General features: G+C 34.9%; 1 pseudogene; it reads left to right on the top strand.

Annotated features, from left to right (window-relative positions):
* Positions 1-9,020: 9,020 nt before the first annotated feature.
* Positions 9,021-9,120, top strand: LOC122126674 (annotated as a pseudogene).
* Positions 9,121-21,392: the final 12,272 nt, after the last annotated feature.

Below are 21,392 nucleotides of genomic sequence, written 5' to 3'. Positions count from 1 at the left end.
ACAAAACTCATTAGATGTGATGAGAATTTCAGCACAGATATGCCCAGTATTTTAGAACCATGTAGTCAGTAGAATACACAACACAAAACAAAAAGGCTTATCAAGAATTGCCAACAAATATTCTGAAATGGCAAAACTCATTAGATGTGATTAGATGTGATGAGAATTTTAACATAGTTATGCCCAATATTTTAAAACCATGTAGTCAGTAGAATACACAACACAAAACCAAAAAGGCAAAACTCAAAACCTAAAATTTTGACAACAATGTTTAGACATCTTTGCTAACAAAACACATCACATGGTTGGGCCTCAGTTACCAGGGCCTGTGAAAAAAGCAAATTGTTAGCAAGGCAACTTAGAATAGCCGAATGGAGTAGTAAGCTTGGTGGAAGGTTAAGGGTCAGATGGGGCCAAGTCCTTAAGCTACAATGTGGCCCAGATGGCGAACAAGATGGTGAATTTCTGAAAAAAACATGCAAAGACACCCTGAACAAATAGACCAAGACTACAATTGGCTAGCCTTTGAGAGAGGGGGTCCCTGGGACCCAGCTTGCGTTGCACTCTTCAGGGCACAAGCCAAAATGTAGAACAAAGAAAGGGAGAGATAGGGAAACTTGGACATGAATGGCAGAGAGAGAGCAAAGAGAGCCCAAAAGTAAACAGAATTCTGACCATTTACCATTGCAGTAGCAAAAACTGTCTACATCTGAGAATGGCATAAAAATGAGGCGCTCTGGCTTTCCAGGGAGTGCAAGAGACATTTCAAAGGGGTTTCACGGCTCAGGTGTGATTTGCAGCACCCCATTAAATGAGTAGGAGAGTCAGTCGGGTGAGTGAAGGAGAGACGACCAGGCATAAGCGGCGTCTCGACTTCCCCCACAGAGAACCATAGAGGAGCTTCACTCACCTGAGTAGAGAAGTGGTGTGGACGTGGATGTGAAGGCCAGCAATGGTATCAATGCGCTGTGTCCACAGCAGACAAATGGGTTCGCAAAAGGCCATCAGAACTGTGGGTATTCCTCAGAGCAAAAAGAGAAAAACAAACAGAAAAAGAAAAAAGAGGGAAAAAAAAAACAGAGAAATCCCAGCTATCCTGACTTTAAGCCCTTTATCCTAGTCATGCCATCATTTATGTTAGGGTTTTTAAAAAAAGGTAGCCGAGTAAGAACAGCACCATGCACATGGTATTCAGGTAAGGGATAGGCTTATTCAGTAGACCTGCTGGGTCCAGGCAAGGTTGGCACTCCACGTGGCTGGGAAAGGCCTAGGAAAGAGAGAGCTGGGAAAGAGAGAGGAAAGAAAGAGAGGAAAGAGAGAGAAGAGAGAGCTAGAAAAGAGCAGCAAGAGAGCAGAGAGAGCGAGCAGAGAGAGCAAGAAAAGAACAGTGAGAGAGCTAGAAAAGAGCAGAGAGAGCTAGAAAAGAGCAGTGAGAGAGTGCCTCTGGGCATGGGCTAGGCCTTATCTAGGGTATGGGCAGAGAAAGGTGTGGCCACATCAAATTCAGATGTGACCTCAGGAGATGCAGATGTGACCACTTCTATTTGTCCCAGTTACCTAGCTAATGCAGGTACTGGGTGTAGACTTTGCTGCAAGGAGGGTTAAGTCTGCTCGTCATCCTGAGCGGACCTTACAAGGACCATACACCATCACTGCCTTCTTAAGTTTACCAATGTCATCAACAGCAGCACCTTCATATCTGGCTGATTGAGATATACCATTCGTAGGGGGTGGTCGAATTACAGGATAAGAAAAAAATAGGCATTTCTTCATCAAACTCAAGGTCTGAGCCCTCTGTTTTTTGAGGGAGTGATGCTGTAAAAATTGCATCGGCCATTCATCTGCTGAGGGGCATCTGGGTTGGTTCCATATCTTAGCTATGGTAAATAAGGTTGCAATAAACATAGTTGTGCTGGTAGCTTACACAATGGAATTCTATGCCTCCATCAGAAAGAATGACAAATCGTTTAAGGATACAGGTGGACCTGTAGCAACAATGAGAAGTACAAGTTGTCATGTCCAAAACGAGCTTTACAACGTCGGTGCGGGGGGATGGGGGGGGGAGGGGAAGGATTGGGATTGGGATTGGGATTGGGATTGGGATTGGGAGGGGGGAAGCTGGGAAGGGATGTGAAGGGTAAACAAAGGAGGCTGCAATGCTTGGTAAGAAATGTATGCATTATCCTGCCCATGTAATTGTAACCCCTCTGTACAGTATGTTCACAAATAAAATTAAATTAAATTTTAAAAAAATTGCATCAGCCAGTGAAGGAGCCCAAGGCTGCTTTACTTTCACTTTGTCTGGTTCTCCTTTCACTCTGCTAATTTCCAACTCCATATGTTGTAATTTTGATAAAATCAATTCCATTTGCTCAGACATTTTATTTACACTTTCAGTTTGTTCCTTTTCAGTCTTTTTTACCTCTTGGTTTTTCCCTATTAATTGCAATGCATCCTTATCTATTGCGTCCTTAACCTCAGAGTCCAATTGTAAATCTACAATAGAAGGGGTGGCCTCTTTCTTTAAGTCTGCTATTAATCTTTCCTCATTCAAAGCTTTAAAAAGGGTATGTAAAATAGCCCAAATGTACCAAAATCTAATAGGAATCTTTTCCCCTTCTCGAACAGTTCTTTCTAGGTTATTCTTTACTCGTTTCCAATTATAAACATCTAATGTTCCTTCATCAGGGAACCAAGGATTCCATTCCCTAACTACATTAATACAAATTTCTATGTCAGAAGAAGAAATATTTAGACCATAAGCAATGTTTAAGCATATGTAAGTACGGAGTAGATTTAACTTGTCCCATCACCCTGTAATTAAAAGTACTTACCTGAATATCCTTTCCTGAATTCAACAATGAAGGGTCCCTGTTTGGGTGCCAGTTGTATCATCTAGTGCCTTGGTGTCCCTGGGTAAGGGTAAAGAAATCACCAGGACACTGGGGATGCAGAGTGCATACAGCAATTGCCACTGCATACTATGCTTTATTGTTAGTGGGTATTTAAAGACAAGCAAGCATGATCTTTGCCAAGATTTGGTCAGAAGACATTGACACAAAAATTTCAACAGATACATTTTTACTTGACCTATGAGACAATGCCTTGGTATATTATTATTTTTGGGGGGGTCCGATCGTGGGGCCTTAACTCTGGGCCTGGGCGTTGTCCCTCAGATCTTCAGCTCAAGGCTAGAGCTCTACCACTTGAGCGACATCACCACTTCCGGCTTTTTTCTTTTTGCTTATGTGGTGCTGAGGAATCGAACCCAGGGCCTCATGCATGCAAGGCAAGCGCTCTACCACTGAGCCACCTTCCCAGCCCTGTCTTGGTATATTATTATCTAAACTATTTTAGAGCAAGCTCACACCACTTCTCCAATCTCAGGAAAATGCTTGACCAGCTGTTCATCTATGATTAAGCAAGCAGAAGAGCTACTTCCTCAGCTCCCAGGAGTCTGTGACATGTGTTTTGAGATAGGGAGAGAGAACATTTTCCCTCTCTAGCCCGGCATACCAAGAGCTTTCCTAATACTCAAACACAGTCCTCAGATAATCTTGAGGCCAGAGCCTGCATAATTCTGCCCCTTCAACATAGACCCTGAGTCTTCCCAGGCTTTGAACTGTAATCTTACAATCTTATCATCCTGATTATCTATGGTAGCTAAAAAAGTATAAATATAAATAATATTTCCAAGAATACCAGTGGAAGAAAAATGATGCAACCCAGTTTATAGTGGTGTTCTTTTCAGATCATGGAGGGTATCACATTAGCAGAGGTGCAGTGTATTTTCACAATGGAGATAAGCTATTTTGATGTGAATTAAGGGAATTTTGAGGTGCATCCTACAAGTTGGAAACTGGTGGGCGAGGATGACTTTATGGCATAAATCTTGTGATTGATGGTCATGAAACAATAGCTTAATCTGACAAACAACTGCTTACTCTTAAAGAATTAATTATAACATGCTTCATAGTTTTATCCTAGATCAGAATGTGGCTCTTTTTCTATTCACTTATCAGTCTGTAACACCCCATTTGAAAATGCATCTATTGCAGAATTACCTAACATGCAAACAGGTATATTTTGAATCTCTCAGGTATGGAATGTTCAGAATTTGAAAATGAGTAGTTATTAATCATAGGAATTTTGAAGAACACATACATTCTGTCCTCTTAATAACTTATTTACTTTTAAAAGTTATGGGTTTCCAAAGAAATAAACTGTTTTCTGTTTTAGTATAAGAAAATACTAAATTTATTCTATTTTCAAAATATTGGCAAGTATATTGTGAAAAAAATGTCTAGTTGGATATCATTCAAGTTGATGACCCTCTGATAAAGAAGAGGTAATTAATTCAAATTAATGCCAAATAATACTGATTTTTAAAAAGTTACTACATAAAGAATAATAGTTACTATACCAAAACAGTGAAATTTTATTTCATCAGCTTACTTTTTAAATTTAATTTTAATGTGAAAGTGATGTGCACTGGGGTTACAGCCATTGTAAGGTACTGAATACATAACTTTTCAAACTTGTTTTCCCCTCTCTCATTTTTCTCACAGTTTTCCCTTCACCCCAATACCCCTCAGACATTGTAATGTATATTTCCAACTTATTGTCTTGTGAGAATTGCTATTGCATTGGTTTGCTCTTTTTCCTTTGCCTTGCCATTTTTTTTGTTCCTGTTCCCTTCCTTAATTAAGGTAAATGTATACAAAATACACAGGGTACCAAAATCAAACACAGCAGAGGATAAACCATAGGGGAAATTCCTAAAGAAAATAGAAATCACATAGTACATCAAAAACAGCACCGCAAATAAATATTTCTCTTTCCATATCTTGGAGTTCCTTTTGCTCAGCATCAGCATATATGGTCATATATACGCAAAACAAAGGCACTGGAAAATAGTAGTTTCATGGATACTATATCATGAAAACAACATGTTAACTCTTTTTGATGGTAAAGGCGGGATTATGATTGGTGAATTCACGATTCTGATAAAGGAATTTCAAAAGAGCTTTAAAATTTGTGACAGGTAAATTTTAATTGTTCAAACTTTTTAACAACTTAGCCTATTAAGAAAATTTAAAATTGTCTGGGAAAATATGCTTTCATGCAAAGATATCCGTGGAGACTTAGCTGAGAGGGAGCAATGTGGGTGAATATGGCTAATTTTCACAGTAAACAAACAATCCTCACAAACCTTGCTGTAAATCCTGTAGGTTCCCTTGAGAATTGTCCTTACCCAGAAAAAATACTCTCACTGTGTGAAACAAGGTTGCAATGGAATTTAAATTCAAAGTTCTTTTTAAAAAAGACATCAAAATTTGTGAATTGACATTTAATTACCAAACAGTAATTCTCTGAAAAAGAAAGGAAAATGTAATACAAAATCACTTGACTTTATTAAAAGTATGAGAAAAGAGTAGTGAAGAAAGGTGAGAGAAACCATAGAGGACTGTATTCTCTCCAGTGGTGTAATGGGTCCTTGACCTTGTTTCTTCTATTCTATCTTCACAAGCCATAAAGTGTAGCTCAGGACTGGAGTAACCAGTTAAGACAAAGAATACTCAAAGAATGGGGGCTGGGAAAGTGGCTCAGTGGTAGAGCGCTTGCCTTGCATGCCTGAGGCCCTGGGTTCGATTCCTCAACATCACATAAGCAAAAAGAAAAAGCCAGAAGTGGAGCTGTGGCTCAAGTGGTAGAGCCCTAGCCTTGAGCTGAAGAGCTGAGGGACAGCGCCCAGGCCCAGAGTTCAGGCCCCACGACCAGACCCCCCCCCCCAAAAAAAAAGAATACTCACAGAAGAAAAGATTTGCAGTAGATGTTGGTGATTTATAACCTTTGACAATCTATTTAAATCTGTTCAAAATTCTCCCCTACCCCAAACTGCCTTCTTTGAACAGTTTGTTTGCTTTTCCCATGACTGCCCTTCATTAACTGCTTAAAATTTTGTGAGCTCATATACATACTCTCTAGGGATTGCTGTTTGGATGTGATTTTTGTGTGTTTTTGTTTGTAGTTGTGTATTTAACTGAATTTCAAAAGGTTGTGCAATTGTGTTACAATTAAATATGTCCACCTAATTGTCCAATGCTCCTGGATCAGAGTCACTCCTTCTATCATTCTCAACCAACCCTTTCTCCAAGATTTATTTCAGATTTAGGACTTCCTTTATTACATGTGTACATTGAGTATTCCAGCTGTACTTGCCCCTTGTTCCATTTTTCATTCATTTTATGTCTTTACTACTATTCCTTTCTGGTTTCAACTTCCTGATAGTCATTCTGTTAAACTGTCTGTTAATACTTTGAAAGGTTTATGTACATTCCATGGAGTTTCAATCCCACATATACTTGTAATGATGTCAGCTTATATTTCCATAATTCATTCATCTGCAATAACAATTTGCAAGACTGGAGACGTGAAGCATCTAGACATGATTTTATTCTCATCTTTTTGGAAGATTAATCTTTAGTCAACAAGAAAGTTTAAAAATCACTTAGAATTTATAGCTAACTACCAGTTTTTATAAATGGCTTTGTACAATGGTGTGTGATTATTTTATTTTACATGGGATGATATTTTCTACTACCTATAAGTTTTGGAAAAAGAAGAAAACTAAAATTTACTACTGTTGAGGAATATGATAGAAATAGAAGACAGATTTTATGTTTGTCACATCTCTGATCAGTACCCATATTCAAGACTTAAAGTCATATTTCTTACTATGTTAGACAGATAGGGAAAATACATGATAAGGCAACACATGATAAGGCAACTATTAGTGACTTTTTAAAATGTACCTTCTTATGTGATGAAATTTACTTTATTAGCTAATATTTGGGTTTGAATTATGGGATGCTGATCTATTTAACACATTTCTGGAAGGCACCTACTGAACAACGCAAATGGTGGGAGATACTATTTATACACTTTAATGAATGGATGAACTTATTTGGCAGTAGTGCTGGGTAAATAAATCAACTCTATTGTAACTTGATTCCTACACTTGAAAAACTTAATGTCACTATCATCTACTTGTCAAGTGTTATTTTGGTGAATATGATTTTAAAAAGTTTATTTGAAAAGGAATATACTTTCAAGAGATTAAATGTAGGATATCATTGGTTTGAGAACGACAACATTTTTAGACTACAGAACCAAGTTTTACTGAAGTACCAGTGTTTTGAAGTACTAAGGGTCTTCTCAATTAATGTTTTTCGAAATTATATTTGAACTCTAAATCAAGTTTTCCTAGCCTTGGTAGAACAATTATGGATCTACCATTCCAGGAATTATTTTTTGGCCTACTTATGCTGGACTGAAATCTTGCATTCATCATTAGGAGAGGGGTATTAAAAATAATCTTGTGACATTTGTGATTTTGTTTACTCATATGTGCTGGTCATCTGTAAATTGAAAGTTTGAACTACAGTACTTTCTCTCATATTTTGTGATCTCATCTTTCATTCTAAGTTGCCTTACATTTCACAAATGCTTACTGCAAATTCCTGCAAGGAATTGGGGCACTGAAATATTATAGGAAATGAGAAATTGAGATGGGTCTTCAATTATTTTCTCTTAGCATGTTGCATAGGCCAAGGTGAGAAGTCTTGCCCATGTTATCTGATGATGCAGGTAACTGGGACCTGATATCCTCGGACCCATGGGTACTACAGAAGAATAATAGCTTTTAGGCATCATATCAGCAAAATTTGGGTATAATCAGTAAGAATGCTTCAGAAATATGGAAAAAAACACTTTGGGACTAGCGAGTTAACACAATAAACACATCAGCAGTGTAAAATCTCTTCCTGATTAGAGGAAAACATACTTTTTTTTTAACTATGTGAATTCAGAAGACCAAGAACACTTAGAAGGTATCACAAGTTTATACCGAAGACATTGCATTGAGACATTTTATATTCTAATATGTATTCTAACCTAATTATTTATGTTGCAGTCTGTTTATGGGAATAATTTTCAATTTATTTGTCAAATTATAAATTAATTCTAGTAAGATTCACTGTGTGAAATTTAAGATCAGCACATATAAATATAAAATATATAAGTATATATAATATAAGAAATTGATATGCATTGTTCCTTTGTGTTTAGGGTATCAAAGGCAACTCTATTCTAAAGTATTATTCCATTATCTCTACCTCAGTTTTTGATAGACTTAGACCTAAAACTTTACCATTTGTAAATTTACAGCCTGGAGGCAAGAGGAAACACTTTGATTAAAACATTACCAATTTAAGGCCTAATATCGAGGAGAAACATACGGATTTCTCCAGGAGCTATGGAAATATTTGGGGATAGAAAGTCACTAGTGTATGTTCCTGCCTGGTTGGATGGTAGACAGGCCAGGATATTAGGTAAACACAAATATGAACATTTTTTTCACCTTCTTGGCTTTAGCTACTTTTGAAATGATAGATATAATAAACAATTATATTTTGATAAAATACCTTATATTCTGAACAATTAGGTCTGAAGTGTTCATCTCTCCACAAATCCTTGTAATTAAGATTAGTTTTGTTCCAGTAAAACAATCTATGCTGTCAGGGTAAGATATTCTGGTTGGTCTGTTCCTACATGGAAGAAGGGTAAAGGGTTAGAAAGACATTTGTACCACTGAGACCACATTTAGGAAATTTTAAGCTGCAGAAGTTTAGAAGAAGCTCTTAAGCAAGGCTTACTTTGAATTCATTAGCTCCACAAAGCTAACTCAGTTGATAAATAAGTACTTGAAAAGCCATTACCTTTGGACTTAGCTATAAAGGCTTCAAAATATGATCAAATTTAAAATGAAAACGACAAAATAATCATTGACAAAAAATTTCAAATGTGAGCAATCGACCAAACAATACACAGAAATTTAGAGAAATAAGATCAATAGCATTTTTAGTAACAATAAGGGTTCCTTGTTACAAATAGGCAACCAAGGATATATGCCTGTATAAAGATTGCATCGTTAACTACTTAAATTAAGAGGATACTCCATGCTTCAGCAGCAGGTCTACACAAATGACAACAATACAGAGATTAACATGGCACTTGCACAATGATGGTATGAAAATTTGTGAAGTATTCCATATTTTTCATTCTTCAAATGCAAGAAATGAAAAACAGTTATTAAAAAGTAGATTACAAAAATACAAGTGTAACAAAACCTGTAATTCATAGAATTAAAGGTTAGTTTGACATCAGTGTATTAAATCTTCACCTTCGAAAGGTCCTTACATAGCATAACCTTTACAATACTTGAAATTAGATAACATTATCTTTTTATCCCAAAGAAATAAAATAATATAAGGACCTAGGTAAAAAGGAATCTTAAACCTTTTCTATATGGAATGTAATTTGAAAGGACACATTTATTAATGAACCTGTATATTATAAAACAATGTAGACTTCAAAGTATTATATCTAGAAGACAATGAAATAGATTATGGACTTTATACAATCATAGATAGTTTTTTCAGACAAGCACCAGGAATATCTTTAATTTCTATACTATTCATTTCAACAGATAAGATAAAATTAAAAAATCACAAACTCTGCAGAAATCATTATAGATGCATACAAACAACTCTTGAATACATTTTGACATCAAAGTCAGGCAATTCACGTGGAAGAATACCATGGAATCCATAAATTTTTAAATTAAGATATTGCTGTTGTTTTGTATTATGAAAATATTTTGTAGGGCCACAAAGGATGGACTGGCACTTTTGAAATTTAAGAAACTTAACCAAACCATTACTACGTAGGAGAACAATTTGTACAGCCTTCCACAACTTCAAAGAGGTAGTGATACATACTTATCCTTTTGGCAATATTAGATGAGGTTTCTTCCAAGTTGTTTTTCAGACCCGGTTTGATGTCATGGTTCAACAGAAGGAGATACAGCATATCTTTGCTATTTCTATCCCCAGCAACAATATTCAAGGGGGTAAAGAGGCCTTCAGTTTGGGGATTGGTATCTGCATCATGATGAAGTATGAAAGAATCCATTCTGGTATTATTCCACATATATGCACTGTGCAGGGGTGCCAAGCCATTCAGAATTTTTGCATGAATATCTGCCTTGAGCTACCAACTCATGGACAATGTCTAAATGTCCACTCTAGGCTTCCCGATGAAGAGGGGTGTATTTACCTCATTTCTAGTATACATATGAATGGCCTTTTTGGAAAGTAGTCTCGTCACTGTAGTAAGCCCATTAATTTCGGCATCCGAAAGAAGAAATTTGCATGGATTCTTCTCCATTATTTTCTTGCAATTGATACCTTCCTCACGTTTTCATCTTGTTCCTTGTCTTCATGAGAATTGCCTAACCAGAGAATTTGAGTACCAGTGGGAATGAGGTATCCATGTATTTCCCCAATAGTTCACGTTGGTTGAAATGGTCAGAAAAATCCGGTGAATTTTCTGCATATGTTTTTTCACCATGATTTATTTTCTCTTTTTCCATTTTTACTATTTTAAATCATTCTAACTGGAGAGTACTGAATTGATAGAGAGCAGAGGAAAGATTTTCCTCCGTATGCAAACGCACAGACTGAAAATGAGGACCATTGGTGTCTTCATATGTAGCTTATTCTAGGAAGGAGAAAATAGGAAACAATGCCTTCTACATAAATGATTTGGGAAATACCAAGATATAGTGTAAGAGAAGTTACTATTCAATATATGAGCTTTAAGAGCTTTCTAATAGATCCATTATTTATTGGTTACCAACATTAGAAAAAAATGTACAATGCAGTAGTTAAATAGAAGTCCTTTGTATGACTACCTAAATCCTTGTTTTTTTAAAAACACTTGTTTTCATCTAAAAAGTAGGCCTGGGCTGGGAAGGTGGCTCAGTGGTAGAGCACTTGCCTTGCATGCCAGAGGCCCTGGGTTCGATTCCTCAGTACCACATAAGCAAAAAGAAAAAAAGCCGGAAGTGGCGCTGTGGCTCAAGTGGTCGAGCTCTAGCCTTGAGCTGAAGAGCTGAGGGACAGCGCCCAGGCCAGAGTTCAGGCTCCACAACTGGACCAAAATTAAAAATAAAAAACTAGGCCTATGTATTGTCTTCAGGTGATTTTGATGATTGAAGATGCTTAATGAGAAGTCAAAATGTATTAGTAGTCCTTTGATATCAATTAAATTTCATTTTTTCTTCTTGGAGAATATAATGATCAAAGCAATAGTTCAGAATCAGCAAGCAATAGTTCAGCATCATGCTTCCAGTGCAAGTGGATCTCCAGTAAGTAATCCTCTGTACGATTTTCCACAAAGTTTTGTCACAGATACAATCTGCTTGCCTTCTCTAGCTGCTTTCCTAGCCTGGACCTTTTCTTTCATTGTGCAGGAAAATTGTGATTCAACTGATTTCAGTCAGATCGGTTCCTAGAATTATCAAGGATTTAGAGTCTTTTTAAAAAAAATTAGTTGTAGGGCCTGAACTCTGGGCTTGGGCACTGTCCTTGAGCTCTTCAAATCAAGGCAAGCGCTCTACCACTTGAGCCACAGAACCACTTCTGTGGTTCTGTTTATGTGGTGCTGATTTGGGAAATGGCAGAGCAGACAGTGAAATGATGCAACCAAAAATATAAAAGCAAAATAAATTAGGATAATTATGGAGCAACCATATTGTCTATGAGACTCATGAAAGAGAGAGAGGAAGAGAGATACAGATGTGCAATGACCTAGCTAGCCAAAAAATCCATGCTTCTGATCCATTTACAGAGCAAACAATTTTATTTTTTATTTGTTAAAAGAGATGGAACTGGAATTTATTATTTGCATTGAATATAATGTCTTCACTCTTACTCCATAACTCTCTTTATTCCTTCCCTTTGACTTTCCCTCACATCTTCCAAGTGATAGTTTCCTGGTATTCATTTTGTTGGATTAAAAGTTCAATTTTATAAGAAATTACACCTTTTAAATACTGCTCTGAAAAATGAAAATTTTGGTTAATACTGTTGTTTAACTTGCATAAAATTCTGACTTCCAAATATGCGACAGAACACGGGTCCTTTGTGTGTCTGGCTCTGATTTCGTTTAGTTAACATATTTTTAGATCTATCTCTTTCTTTGCAAATAATGTATCAATGCTCATAATAGATAGGTGCAATCCAATTTTGTATATATGACACAATTTCTCCAACCATCCCTCTGCCAAAAGGCATCTTGTCTGTTTGCATAACTTGGCTGTGGTGAATAGTGCAGTAATGAACAAGGTTGCGAAAGTGATTTTACTGTAACCTTTTGGAAGAATTCATCACTATCTTTCTGGGAGCAATCCTCTAGCGAGTTTTCTAGAATAAGCACATCCTTCCTTTCATCTCCATCACAACGTATTGCAAGTCTTCAAAAACACACTCTCCCATACATGTCCCAATAAGCTAAAACCACACTATGCCCATATTCTTTCAATATATTTTTAATACTTACATAAATTTAGTGAGAACCTTGTATGTACTTTCCTAATGTGGGAATGAGAGACATAACAACAGAGTAAAAGTAAGAAATATACATTTTAATTAGCTATTATCATATTTAAAATCTTTTTCAGCTCTAACTCATAGCCTCACTTACTAATATTTTAATCTTTATTTGATTACTTCATCTATCCCCTAAATTATAACAGGTGAGTTAAATACAGACAAAAATTGTGGTTTGATTTTGACACTCATGTGTGAAGATGCACAATATGGGCAAATAAATGGATTGGAATTAATAGCAATTATCCATTTTGTTAAAATAGAGATGGCTTTTTTCCAAACTGATACATATTTCATTCAACAAAAAGAAACTTGTAACAATTCCCTTTGTTTTGCTCCTCATTAACTTTTGTTTCCATTTTATTTTATAATGAAGGTTGATTTCATATATGTACTGTAGATACAAAAATATGTTAAACTATTTCTATCCATATGTATTGATATATACATACATATATTACACAGGTTACAATGATAATTTATAACTTCTGTAACTATACAATTTACTAAATTATTAAAAACATCGATGGTTCATGCCTGGAATCCTGGTTACTCGGGAGGCTGAGATCTGATGAATATGGTTTAAAACCATCCTGGGCAGGAAAGCCCATGAGCCTCTTATCTCCAAACAACCAACAGAAAATAAGAATTGGAACTGTAGCTCAAGGTAATAGAGTGGTAGCCTTGAGAGAAAAATTTCAGGGACATCACCCAGGCTCTTAGTTCAAGAACTACAATCTACCCAAAAAAATCTATTTAATTTACGCCTGTGTAAGTAGAGTATTTCCATCACCCAAATGCACACCCATACCCATTTGCAAAGTAACTCTGTTTTGTCTGAAGTACCACTAAACATTATCACTAAAGTAGCATTGGAACATGGGTTCATTCTATCTCTCTAACGGATTTTTCTCCACTGAAATACTCAAGTGTTACAATTATTCCAATTATTTAAAATCATAGCTTTTTTCTTTAATACCCCTAAGATTACAGTTTGAATTCAGTGTCTTGTGCCCCCTGAATGGGTGTTCTTACCACTTTGTCATGTGCCCAGCCCTAAATTATCCTGATAATTTTTCAGATAGAAACTGGCTTCCTACTTGTGTATGATCTTGGCCTCAGTCCACTTTATGTTATTCTTCCTGGAATTTAGAATAACAAGTACATGGTATTCTGTACAGTTTTTTCTGTCTAGTCTGGGCTTTAGCCACTGTTCTCACATCAGTGCACTCCCATGTAGTCAGGATTTTCATAAGCTTGTCATAGCTGATTTTTAAAAAATCTTTGCATTTCCTGCAGGTTCCTGAGTAATGAATTAATTTGTGTTTTCTTGTCTTGTTTTCTTTCATTTGAATGTATGTGTTGAGTTGTTCCTCACTTTTCCTTTTGTTTCTTTCCCTGATGTTCTTACCTAAAGGCTGAGAACCCAATTCTTCTTTCTCAAGATAGTCAGGGTGAACTTTATTTATTTCAAAGCAATTTCAGTAACATTTAAACACCTTCATATCTATAAATGGTATACAAATGCTAAGCACTGAGAAGGGTGTTTTTACTTTCACGGTAGTCTTTGTCATACACAGATCATGAAATATATAAAGATAATATAACTACAGATGCATGCCAGGAGGAGAAAAACCTATTATTAATTGTTTGACAGAGGCTTCCCTTCTAGTGAAAGAAATATATTGCTTGATGCAGGATTTCACAAAATCATATTGCTAGGAAGAACCTAAGCAATCATCTAATACTATAGACTTGAGAGTGAATTGACTTCCTGAACAATTTACTTTTGGGTCAAATAAAAGCAGGCTTCCAAAAAGAGTGTAGATTTTAGAGAAACATGATGAATTTTACGTAAATATGTCCTTAGCTGATTTTGTTAAATTGTGAGCTAATACAGGGAAATAAAGTACAGCAAAGGTAAAAAAAATAAAGAACTTCACATTGAAATACTCATTTGTGTGTGTGTGTGTGTGTGTTCATGCGCATGTGAGTATGCAAACACACACGTGCATGTGCTCATGCATGCATTCATCATTCTTGAGGCTTGATAGTGCCTGGGAACTATTCCTCAGCTTCTGTGCCCAAGGATAGTGGTCTACCACCTAAGCCACTTCTTTGTTTTGTTTTTTTTTTTTTAAGATAATCGCTTGTATTTTCATGATTGGACTGGCTTTGAACAGTGGTCATGAGATTTCAGACTCCTGAGTAGCTAGTTAAGCTTATTCAGCCTCTGAGTACCTAGTTAAAATTCTGCCTGTCCTCTATGATTCACTGCTCTTTTATTCATTTCCTGAGGTAATCACAAGCCTAAGTCATATGTATATATATTAATATATATATTAATATATATATATATATTTGCTTTAAAAATACTGTTACTGCTTGGCACCAGGGGCTCCTATCTGTACTCTTAACTACTCAGGAGGCTTGAGAACAGAACCCAGGCCAAAAGTTTAATAGAATTCCTTCTCAATCTATAGCTGGGTGCATAGGATCATTTCCACCATCCTTCACTATCTAGTTACTACGATTGGAAGGACTGTGGATCCAGGCCAGTCAAGGTAGCAGGCTGGACAAATTGGTGTTCATCTCGGATGCCATTGATGATGAGAAGGCTAAAAGGACAGATCAGGTGCATGTTCTTGTGGAAAGGAAACCCCTATCCTAAAATTAACCACTGATATGACGCCAGCCTAGCAAGAAAAATATACCCCAAGTTGAAATACCCACAATTTCCCACAACCAAAATAAGTATATACATGAACATTCAAAAACTTAGTACAATCTGTTCTTTGCTCTAACATCAGCTTCATCTGACTTTCATATGATGTGACAGAACAGTTTCTTCATTAATCTTATGATAATTTAAAAAGACCTAAAAAATTCTTTCTCACTTATTAAGTGCAAATTAATGGCAAATTGCATCATTTCTTACATATATGACTACCACTATAAATTCATCTTATGATTATTATTAATAGTAATATATTCTGATTTATTACTTTCCTTTGTAACAGTTTTTAAACTTTTTGCTTTTCTGCTGAAGTTGAAGTATTTAAATAGTATCATCAAAGTATATTCCTTGGGTATTTAGGGCAGTTTTTTTTTTACAGATTTTAATCAATGGCTTCTAAGAATTCTTAATTGGTATATCATTTGGTTTATTTTTCATTTCAATTTAATTTTATTTTAATGGTAATGTACACAGGGGTTACAGTGACATAAATAAGGTAAAGTAATGAGTACATTGGATAGGGAAGGAACATTGTTAGCTCTTCCATCGATTTTTTTGTACACTCAAAAGAAGAACTACTGATGCTTTTGCTGTTGATATTGATCCATGGGTACTTTTGCTTTCTTTGTTAACGCACTTTTATTATAAAATCGATATACAGAGGGTTTACACTTAATTAAGTCAACTAAAGAATACACTTCATTTTATTTTCAAATTTTGGGCTTAAATAATTTCTTTTGTTTCTTTAGGGTAATTCATTTTTTTCAGAGTTGTAGGATTAGTTAATTTATTTTTTCATGATGTTACACATGTAAATTATTCAGACACATGTATTTTGCTTTTATAATATTTAGCATGTGACTATTTAAAAATTGTTTTCTTAATTTTTACATGGCTATTGATTTTCAATAAATTTATTTTCTTATAGTTATAAACATATTTGTCCAGGTAACAAATCCTTACTGTATTTTCAAGAAGCATATACTTTATTAAGAAAGGCTTCATTACTTGGCCACTTTTAGGAAATATTTTACTTGAATTAAAAAAAAATGTTTGAGCTCGGCATTGTGATTTGTGGCATTGGTTTTCTAGCTATGGTGGGAAGTGTAAATAGGGTTTGTAATTTGACAGATACTGAGAAACTCTATGACCTTATTATAAAACAATTCAGAATGAAATGATTAGAGATATAGCCATCACGAGTGTTATATAGGGCACCTCGCTATCATATTCTAAATCTTGAGTTAAAACACCAGTAACATCAATCTTTTTTCAAAATAAAAGGACACATGTTTCAAAATTTTTATTATTTAAGCTTATTTGCAAAGATTCTCATGTCTTTTCTTAATTTTCAATTTACTTAATCTATTAAAATCCAAGTATATTGTGATTATTTTATTTCTACTAAACTTTTAAATTGTACGAGCAATATTAAGATTTCATATATTAACATACTTCTACTATTTGTGATAATTTCCTGCGTTTAATATAATAATATCAATATTCCAAATGTGTGTATGTGGTGTGTATGTGTGTGTTTATGTGGTTTGTGTGTGTGTGTGCTTCGTGTGTACTTTGTAATGTTTGGGAGATCACATCATTGCTTCACATATGCTAGGCCAATATTTTACCACTGGGCTATACTGCCTAGTTATAATCGAAATAGTGTTTTAAATCATGACTTTGAAACTCTCATTCCTAGTATGTTTTTTCAAAATTATATATGATAAAACGTGATCCATATTCTATCCACGCTAGCAATTTTTATTGTTATTTAGAATATTCCCACTGCCTTTCCACTTCCAAACTCTTTTGTTTTTTATTGATAAAGGTTTTACTTTGCTTCTTTTCTCTCTTCATTCTTTCTCCCTTTAGAGTTTAGCTATTCTTTCACTTATTTCTTTGGGAATTAATTATCATATTCCTATTAAATTTCCTTACATTGTAACAGGTATATACAATGCTTTATTTTCTATTTTATTTTTTCCCATTTTTCACTGACTTTTGGTCCAAACTATTAGATGGATTAAAAAGAAACTTGACTCAGGACACTTTACTTTTCTCCTCTTCTCTGAAGTCTTTCTGGTTTTGAAACACAATAGCAATGACATATAGCTCCTATGTGGTCCATCATTCTTTCACCCTCACTCTCCTCTGTTGTACAGCTCAAGTTGTTATCATTCAGATTTATTATGCTACAGCATTATCTAAATCTTAAGTCATTCCTAAATTTTATTTGTTTCCAGTATTCTCTAAAGACATTTCTCTATGTATACTATCTGGGGTCTTGTGTTTTTCCAAGGTACAAAATATGAGTGACTATCAAACATCTAGATATCTCTGCAGAATATTGGTCCACCTGCTCCATAAAGTCGTATGTAAATTCAAGGAATACAGGTCAGTCAGAACAATCTTGTAAAATGGTGTAGCTTCCGCCTTCATACTAGCTTTGAATCTTATTACCATGTTTAGTAGTGAAGATAAAATAGTTCTACTATAAGAGCAGATACATAGAAGAATGTAACAGGTTTGTCAAAATAAATTCTTACTTTTATGACAAATAGATTTTGAAAACTACCCTATGACTTTATGAAATAAAAATAAAATCTTAAATGGGTGTATTGACACTATTGTCTCTCGAGATTTAAAGAATGATCTTAGACTACTACCTCAATCCTTTTTTGTTTTGTTTTGTATTTTTGTCATTCATGGGGCTTCAACTCTGGGCTTAAGCGCTGTCTGTGTGCGCTTCCGCTCAATGTGAGTGCCCTACCGCTTGAGTCATAGCATCAGATCTGGTTTTCTAGAGGTTTATTGGATATAAGATTCTCTGGACGTTTCTGCCCGGGATGGCTTTAAACTGTGATCCTCAGATCTCAGACTCCTCAGTAGCTAGGGTTACAGATATGAGCCTCAGGCACCCATCCTACTTCCATCCTTATACAAACATTTAAAATAAAAAATGATTATCAAACTAAATGTGAGGTGTGAAAACCTATAAAACATAAATGTAAAATTTCATGACATTGCATCAGTAAGGGTTTCTAAAAATTTGACATGGAAAGCATTAGTGGCTAAAAAATTGTAAGTATAAACTAAATTATGGTTTCCCTTATTTGCAATATCTAGTATAGGTATGAGTCAAGCTGAAAAAGTCAGAGAAGGTGATGTTAGGAAAACGAACCCTCAAATATGTATTTTAATGTTTTTGTTTCTTTCATGCATGTGTTTCTAATGCATTTATAAGATTATTTCTTGGTTGCTTTGTATGTCCCTCCCCCACATTGTAACCCCCGCTTTCACTATATTTGATGTCAGTATAACATGTGGAGGAGATGGGGACAAACAAGTCGTTTAAGGATTCAGGTGGACCTGTTCCAACAATGAGAAGTACAAAATGTCATGTCAAAACCAGCTTTACAATGTCGGAGGGGGGGAGAGGGGGGGTATGATATGGTGGGGGGGGAGGGGGGAGGCTGGGAAGGGAGGTGAAGGGTAAACAAAGGAGGAGGCTGCAATGCTTGGTAAGAAATGTATGCATTATCCTGCCCATGTAATTGTAACCCCTCTGTACAGTATGTTTTCAAATAAAATAAAATAAAATTTAAAAAAAACTGAATTATATCAAGTGATAGCTTTTCATAATTCAAAGGATACTATAACCGAAGTGAAAACATATCCAACAGATACAGGGTACATATTTGTTAATGCTACAATGATAATGCTACAATATTTCTGAATCTTAAGTATTTTTATATCTTCTAATTCTATATAAATTTTTACATGAATAAGATATTTCTTTGAAGAACATATATAAATTAATAGTCAATAGGAGGAGGATATGAAATAAGTTCCTCTTTAGTTTCTAAGATAAAAGACAAAGAAAACTCACTAGTATGACCCTAATATAAAAAGATGACACAAAATATAGTAATGCATTTGTGGAGAAAATGATAAACTCTACATAGGAGAATGATTTGTATAATACTGCGATCATTTTAGCAAGCAAGATTGCAAGTCTTCAAACGGCCAAAGAGAATTGTATATGATCCAGCCATTACACTTCTATGTATGTATTAAAGAGAAGTAAAAAACTTGTTTGGACAGGGAATGTAGTTCATTGACAGTGCACTTGAATAATATGTGTGAGACCCTGGAAATAATCCCCCAAAACAAATTTGAAAAGACACACTATAGAGGATGTATGCTGTAAGTGAATTTTATATCTATGTTAATGTCTGTTCTAAAATTTACAGCATTTCTATTCGAAGAAATGCAAGTTTGTGAAAATTAGGCTCGGAAAACCTATTATTGTACAATTTACTTCCAAAGCACTAAAATGTATACAATAAAAGGAGATTATATATTGATGTGAATTTATGTCAGCAAAAAAAGAAAATTATTGTTAAAAACACTTCACACAAATTGCAGAATACCTAAAAAGATGTTTTCAGTGTTGGCTAAAAATTCTTTGTAAACTACAGCGTTTAAAAAAAAGAAGTGATTTCTGTGTATTTTGAGTTTGTTTGGTCGGTTTTTTTGAGTTTATACAGAGATAACTCAATCAATAAGTGTATGTGATACCTGTAACATCTAGGAATTATGCATCACTTATAAGTAATTGATAACCTTTTCTGGAAGAAATTTTTAGCAAATGACAGATGACCCAAATCTATGCATCTGCATTCTATGAATGTCATATGTTACTTCCTTAATCCAATTGTATTCTCTACGTTGCAAGGAAAAAAATTATTCTTAAGGTAAGAGCCAATAGCAGTAAAAACAAACAAAATACATAATCATCTTAATTTATTTGTGAAAATAACAAATGAAATAAAACAATTCCTCTTAAGAGACTCCAATATTAGTACCTATGAATATGTTCCTGAATACCAATATCCATTGAATTTTTGGATTTTAATTTCTACCAACATACAAAAACTAGAACAAGAAAACAAATATAGTCTTAGAGCAAACCAGCCTTGGACTAATTTTTTTAATTGTTTTGACATTACTCAAGAATTGATACCCTGGGAATGGATGTGAAGGGTAAACAAAGGAGGAAGCTGCAATGCTTGATAAGAAATATACTCATTATCTTGCCCATGTAATTTTAACCCCTCTGTACAGTATGTTCACAATAAAAATAAAATTTAAAAAAAAGTGAGGAAAAGGAAAAAAAGAAAAGAAAAGAAAAAAAAATCAAAAGAATTGATACCATTAAGAAAATGATGTTTTCCTATGGAAATCAATTTAAAATGTTAATTACTTAATATAGCTCAAATACCAAACAAGAGTATTTTTATACAATCATTACAAATATCATTTTATTACTATAGTAAAATAGAATAAAAGTCCAGTCCCAATATATTATCATTATTCTTAATTCCTAATCATTACCTAAATATCTTAAATTAAATAGTCTTGTCTTTAACATAAACGTAAATATTCTATAGTTTTTACTTAACATTTTCCAGGATCATGTATTCATGTTTCTAAGAAATGTGCACAGCAGTTAAAAGGTGCTTTTCTTGAAATTAATGTGATATATATATTATTGTTGTTGTTTGCAAGGACTGGGCATTATCCCTAAGCCTTTCTATGCTCAAAGCCAGCATTCTACAACTTGAGGCACAGAGGTAACTCCTGTTTTTAGTGGTTAAATGGAGATAAGAATCTAACAAGTACTTTTTTGCGAGGGGGGGTTGTCCAGTCGTGGAGTCTGAACTCTGGCCTGGGCGCTGTCCCTCAGCTCTTCAGCTCAAGGCTAGAGCTCGACCACATGAGCCACAGCGCCACTTCCAGCTTTTTTTCTTTTTGCTTATGTGGTGCTGAGGAATCGAACCCAGGGCCTCTGGCATGCAAGGCAAGCGCTCTACCACTAAGCCACCTTCCCAGACCCCTAAAAAATACTTTCCTGTCTGGGCTAGTTTTGAACTCAATTCTAAGATCTCATTCCCCAGAATAGCTCAAATTATAGGCGTGAGTCACTGGCACTTGGTTTGATGTACTTTTTAAATTTTAATTATGTTTTAAGATTTTTGTTTCACTATAATGTACATCGTTCTACACATAAATTCAGATATATGTATATATTTCTGATGACAAATAATCTCTAAAATGTATGTCTTTCTTCATAT

Source organism: Dipodomys spectabilis, unplaced genomic scaffold (genome assembly GCF_019054845.1).
Source record: "Dipodomys spectabilis isolate Male_0828 unplaced genomic scaffold, ASM1905484v1 ptg000287l, whole genome shotgun sequence".
Lineage (NCBI taxonomy): Eukaryota > Metazoa > Chordata > Mammalia > Rodentia > Heteromyidae > Dipodomys > Dipodomys spectabilis.
The sequence above is the reverse complement of the archived record's forward strand: the minus strand, read 5'-3'. Positions and strand labels throughout refer to the sequence as shown.